The sequence below is a fragment of the Panthera uncia genome, chromosome B1, assembly GCF_023721935.1.
Source record: "Panthera uncia isolate 11264 chromosome B1, Puncia_PCG_1.0, whole genome shotgun sequence".
Lineage (NCBI taxonomy): Eukaryota > Metazoa > Chordata > Mammalia > Carnivora > Felidae > Panthera > Panthera uncia.
In genome coordinates, this window is record NC_064811.1 from 167995888 (window position 1) to 168002896 (window position 7009).

The following is a 7009-nucleotide window of genomic DNA, read 5'->3' on the forward strand; positions in this document are numbered from 1 at the left end:
AGAGAAAAATACATGATGAATGAGAATGGAAATACTTCCCTTTATGTGTTTCCTTCCTGCTCACTGTCAATCCAGTTAACTGAGTACTCAAGGATTCAATATTGCACAGTAAAAACACAGTGCAGCAAGAAACTCCCAGCAAAAGACTGGAATTCTAGAATGTCTTTGATACTCCAAATTCATAACTTGGGGCAACTCATTGAACCTTTAATGTTTCTGGTTCAACATCTATAAAATGATAAGTTGGATGAAATAACCTCAAAGGTCCCTAGTTCTTTTAAAACAGTAAGAATGGGATAGTGTCAGTAATGGAAGGACTCTGGATTCAAACTCCACTACTAGAAGTGTGATTTTTATTTTTAATTTTTTAAGTTTATTTATTTATCTTGAGAGAATGAGAGAAAGAGCAGGGGAGGGGCAGAGATAGAGCGAGAATCCCAAGCAGGGTCCATGCTGTCAGCGCAGAGCCCGATGTGGGGCTCGAACTCACAAGCCGAGAGATCATGAGCCTAAATCAAAAACCGGATGCTTAACTGACTGAGCCACCCAGGCGCCCCAAAAGTATGATTCTTAACTGTAAGCTAGACTCCTGTGTTACAAAAGCAACACAATGCTTTATAAATAGAACACTGCTTTACCATGGTCTCCTTGTGAATTGGGTACAAATAACCTAGAAATGGCCAAGTAATTTCCTTGTATCAGCTCTTCATTTTACTCGCAATGATGGAAAATACATTCGTAAAGATGCTGCTGAAAATAAGGGCAGTCATGATTTCACAGTTGACATTGCCCAAAGGGTGCAAATTACCATGCCGTTTGTTAGTGAACCAATCTCTAAGTAATGGTGTTCACTACACTGGTCTCAACCCATTAGTGAGTTGCCTCCACAATTATGTGTTAAATAGAAAGGAATACAACAGAAAGGGAAATTTTAGTGTATGTCACAAACCGTAAGAATAAGTATTGTCCTGTGATATTCCATTTTTAGTTTCATATATGCATATGTATCTTATGTGTATATACAACACGTATTTATATGCACATATGTAGCATGTATATTGTTTGTATATGCATATATAAGAATATTAGGTCATATTATAAAATGTATATTTTACTGTAAATCAAGTAAAAAAAAAAAGAAGAAGAAAGCCATTCTTCTAGGACAATTTAAGTCTTTCCCAATCTCACTCCCACCCTGCCCTTTTTGCGCAAGAAGAGTTGCGACATTGTACAGGCTTCTGGATAGAAATGGAATATGTAATAAGGATGAAGCATTTATGTTGTAGCATAATCTGACCTCCCTGAAACACTACTTCTTTTCTTTTCTTTTCTTTTCTTTTCTTTTCTTTTCTTTCTTTTCTTTTCTTTCTTTCTTTCTTTCTTTCTTTCTTTCTTTCTTTCTTTCTACAATTTTTTTAAGTAGGTTCCATGCCCAGTGTGGGCCTTGAACTCATGGCTCTCTACTGAACCGAGCCAGCTAGACACCCCCTTGAAACACCACTTCTTGAATCTTCCATTTGTGCTCTTTTTCTGGAGGCTCTGTTAGAATCGTTCTTTTTATGTGGGCAGCTTAAAGTTTCTGACTATGCGGATGATACAGAAAGCGTGGGTACATTGTTGGAGGAAAGGTACTGTCTGGTGTCTCTTAGTGAGTTAGGAATGGAGGGCGAAGCACAGGAAACCTACTCAGACCAATTACTGGTGACTCTCATGGACATGGGAACAGGTAGGACGTGGAACAGCCTAGAGCACTAAACTAGAGACAGAGAAAGAAGCTCCCCATGTGTCGCGCTAAGGATTTTGGACACAATGCTATGGGGAATGGGGACATAGGGGTGGGGTGTCCCAAGAAAGGCCACGAGAGGTTTTAAGTCAGGAAAGGCAGGAATGCATTGCATTTAAGGAAGTACCCTGGAGGCAAGGTGAAGAGCCAGAGACAATGGAGGAGATCACTCCTTTAGCTCAGGCAAGAGAATGAAAGCAATGAACGTGTGGACTAGGATACCAGCAGGGAGGTTGCAAAGGTGGATGGGGTATATTCAAGTCCTTTTTAAGAGATAGAGAATCTGGTCCCATGCCTTTAATGTATTGTTCTCACTTTCACATTCTACCGTATACACAAAGCATCTAAAACTAAAATATTTTTTTCCAGAAGGAAGTCTTTTCCCTTCTTGACTTGATTCATCATTAGCAGGAGCATCATCTGGTCATTCAGAGGGAAAATATAATTATAACCTTCTTGGGAGTTCACAGGGTCCTTTGGCCTTTCTTCTTTATTCGTTGCCTCGCAACTCAAAGCCGTATTTCACTTGTTCTTTCCAAGCAGCCTCTTCTTCTGTCCAAATCATCATTAACCAGTGGACACTACTGAAATAATTTCTCATCGGCTTTTCTTGCATCTTCTCTTTCTTCTCTCACTCTTTTCATTCTGTTTTGAAACTAGTCTTTTTATGACACTACTCTATTTTCCATACCTGTCTAGTTATAGACTTGCAGTGGTTCCAGGGACTAACAGAATAAGGTTAAAATGCTCACCATTCAACAACCATTGCAATCGCTTTCCACCTTAGCATGCCTACTTCATTTTCCAAACTGTCTTTAACAGATATCCCACTTTTCGTTCATCGAACGAATAATGGGAACACTTATGTCTCAACTGCTATTTAAGTGGTAGGTTGGAGCCAAGGTTAAAAAAAAAAAAAAAGCTATGTTAAAAATAATTGCATTTTTTTCAAAGCATGGCAAGAAGCCAGCCAAGTTTTGTTTTGTTTTTAATTTTGTTTAATGGTATTTTTAAATAAAGACTCACATGACCTATTTCTGCATCGAGTCTTTAAAGGGTCACTCTGGACCTGCGTGGAGAGTGGATTCTCAGGAAGCTGCAAAGAAGTAAGGTAGCTACTATATTATTTGGGAGAAATTATTGCACTTGGACTAAGATGGCAGTGGCAGAGACTGACAGAAGTCAGTAGATTCTGGATATCTTACGAGTAGAATTTACGGAACCTGGCTGATGAACTACACATAGGAAACATGGAAAGACGTGATTCAGGAGGGACTTTGAGTCAGACATACTCATCTGACTCTGAACAAACTGCTTAACTTTTCTGAGACTAAATTTCTCTATTTAAATTTTTTTTTTAATGTTTATTTTTGGGACAGAGAGAGACAGAGCATGAACGGGGGAGGGGCAGAGAGAGAGGGAGACACAGAATCTGAAACAGGCTCCAGGCTCTGAGCTGTCAGCACAGAGCCCGACGCGGGGCTCGAACTCACAGACCGTGAGATCATGACCTGAGCCGAAGTCGGACGCTTAACCGACTGAGCCACCCAGGCGCCCCTAAATTTCTCTATTTAATAAATACAACAAGATTTGCTTAGACCATATGAAATTGCCCATTTTGACTATTAGTAATTTGCAAAAGCCATGTTTATATGGTTCAAGCTAATACCAAACGCACAGAATTATTGCAAGCATTGGTGGGATCAAGTATACGGAGAAGCCAACTTAATCAACGTTGTACTTAGTAGATGCTAGTCTCCTTCTCCCCTTCTGTTCCCTTCTTTCCATTTCAGGATCCAAATAAAAATCTTTTCATTGTAGTTGTCTTGGATTAACTAGTACACATTGATCTCTTTATCCTCAGAATTCTGTTTTTTTTAATTTTTTTTTAACGTTTATTTATTTTTGAGACAGAGAGAGACAGAGCATGAACGGGGGAGGGGCAGAGAGAGAGGGAGACACAGAATCTGAACAGGCTCCAGGCTCTGAGCTGTCAGCCCAGAGCCCGACGCGGGGCTCGAACTCACAGACAGTGAGATCATGACCTGAGGCAAAGTCAGCCGCTCAACCGACTGAGCCACCCAGGCACCCCTTTATCCTCAGAATTCTAATGAAAGAAGCAGACTGCTTTAGCATAACAACCCTCCACATCCGCCTTGTTTGCAAAAGAGTACAGACAGGCCAAAGGCTTTCACAGTGTTACTTGGTAAGTTAATGACGGACTCAGGCCAAAATACGATTTTCTGAACTCTAGATTTTACCATATCAATACTACTTTGCTACTATTTATTAGGGTGTCTATAAATACTACTATTTATTAAGGTATCTATTTTATCTCTCCAAGTAGATTATAAATTCTTTGAGGGCAAGGCAGGTATCCAATTGTTTGACATCCAACATTCTCAGGCATTTAGTGAGTATTCAGTAAATACTTTCTGATTTAATTCAAGCTAGATATCATATACAATGTATACTAATGAAAGAGAGAGGGAAGAACACGTGGAAAAGAAGATAAAATTGCTTGCCAGATTTATGCATGGCTGAACTCTAAAACAGAAAAACAAATAAAAGAATTATTGGAATAAAATTGGGGTGATTAGGGCAAGTGTCCTACAGAGGAAGGTCTTAGGGCTACTAAGTGTACCAGTTCTCTTGAGGTCTTAGGGCAATGTGTTACTTATTAAAAATATTTCAAAAGCAGGGAGTTGGATATATCAAATCGGAAACAATTGTAAGCAGTCATTCCAATTTGTAACAGGCATCTGTTAGAGCAGCTGGAATCTGAAATTACCTGTCTAATTATTTACGCCAAGGTCTAATCCACATCATGAAATTGAAGAGGTCTCATATTTTAGTTATGCTCCATTAGTTTGAATGTAACAGTAATTTTTATCAAAACTGCTTATATTTTTAGACATAACCAGTTCAACCAATTTGACCAAATTGACTAATCAACTCATCTTTTTAATAAATGAACAAAGAATATTGCATTTGTTTGTAGCAATTTTATTCACCACAAAGGCACTAATACAACATTAATTGACTTCAAGAAAAATGAAGGTTAGCATGAATATGGAGCTAGATGTAAATTAGTCACATCACTATGATCATATCATATTTCTTCCTGACTCACAAAAATAAGAAGCAAATATCTCGTTACTTCAGTGATCCTGGAAGTACAATCCATTATGTATATGGCATAATTAACCAAGGCTAAACAATTGAAAATATTTTGATTGAGGGGAAAACCAAGGTGTCATCCATAGGAATCCCATTTCCTGGACTATGTAACATCTTACGAGATTTTACTGAAGGGTTTGATGATAAATGACGGTAGTCAACTGCAATGATAAAATAATCAGACTATTTTTATTAACATCTGACCATTTCCACATGCACATATGAAATAAACATGTGGGAAACATGGGTTTTTCAACACGGTTTTTAAAAATTTACGATGTTCCAAGGTGAGGGTGACCGAGTGTCCCAGCTTCCCCAGGACCAAGTGGTTTCTTGGGGTGTGGAACTTTCAGTGTTAACACAAGGAAAATCCGAGATGAGAAGGTCATCCTATCCAAAATAATTTCAATGTACACTCTGAAAATTCTTGAGTATTCAATGAGTTTAAGAGTTCCAATGAGGGGTAGCTGGCTCATTACGTTAAGCATCTGACTTCGGCTCTGGTCATGATCTCCGGGTTTGTGGTTTTGAGCTCCACGACTGGCTCTGTGATGATGACTCAGAGCCTGAAGCCTGCTTCAGATTATGTATCTCCCTCTCTCTCTGCCCCTCCCTGACTTGTGCTCTGTCTCTCTCTGTCTTTTAAAAAACAACTAAAATGTTAAAAAAAAAAAACATTTAATGAATTTAAATTTAAATATGTTTAATGTAAACTAAAAAAAATTGATGAGTTTAAATGAAGGTATTCCTCACAAATCTTTGTTGGGCAGTAGTTGTTTAGATGGAGGTAGGTATATGTAGTATGAAAAGAGCCTGATAGCTATGGGGAGTAGTAGTTCCCAAATAAACGGGAATTCAATATTGAGCAATGCAATTGAATTTGATGGATATGTGAAGACTATCCACCTAGTTCTGAGTTCTGGTTAAATGTTGCAGGTTTATTTATTTATTTATTTTAATGTTTATTTATTTCTGAGAGAGAGACAGAAAATGAGTGGGGGAGGGGCAGAGAGAGGGAGACACAGAATCAGAAGCAGGCTCCAGGCTCTGGGCTGTCAGCACAGAGCCCGACGCGGGGCTCGAACTCGCAAACCATGAGATCATGACCTGAGCTGAAGTCGGTCGCTCCATCGACTGAGCTACCTGGGCGCCCCATAAGGCTACAGGTTTAAAGATGTTCAAGGTTCCTCCCTGAACTGGAATAATCAGCAAAATGTAGCACATCTATAAGAAACAAATATGTTTTTTTATAATAACTTCAATATTTCTCAATGTGCCAAAGTCAACACTAGAGAAAGGACAGAATTGTAGTGCAATGAATGTTGCTGTGCAGAAATAAAACATAAAGGTAGTTCCATATACAATGAAAACATGCACAATGTTTAAAGAAACACTACAAAACCATTTTTTTTTTATTTTTTTAACGTTTATTTATTTTTGAGACAGAGGGAGACAGAGCATGAACGGGGGAGGGTCAGAGAGAGGGAGACACAGAATCTGAAACAGGCTCCAGGCTCTGAGCTGTCAGCACAGAGCCTGACGCGGGGCTCGAACTCACGGACTGTAAGATCATGACCTGAGCCGAAGTCGGCCGCTTAACCGACTGAACCGACCCCAAAACCATTTTTAATAAAACTATTTGAGAGCAGCCCTTTTTTATTACAGACATGTTTTTGCTCTTTTAGATATACCTAATTTGTCTTTGAGATACTTTTCTCTTTTCTTTTGGAGGAGTAGAAGTAGTTTTCCAGTTCTCATAAAATTGTTGACTGAGAATCTGGTACTTAGGGTAGATGTAACGAACAGAAATAAGACATAAAACAAACAAACAAAAAAAACGAATAACACTAAAAAACTACTTCACCTTTATTTTACCATCTTGGCAATTTAGGAAGCTGCTATGTCATAAATGATAAGAAAAGACCACATTTCCAATGAAACAGATTCCCTTTAGCATCACATTCTCTTTTCTTTCTTTTTTTTTTAATTTTTAATGTTTTCTTTATTTTTGAGAGAGAACGAGAGAGAGAAAGGTGGGGGGAGGGG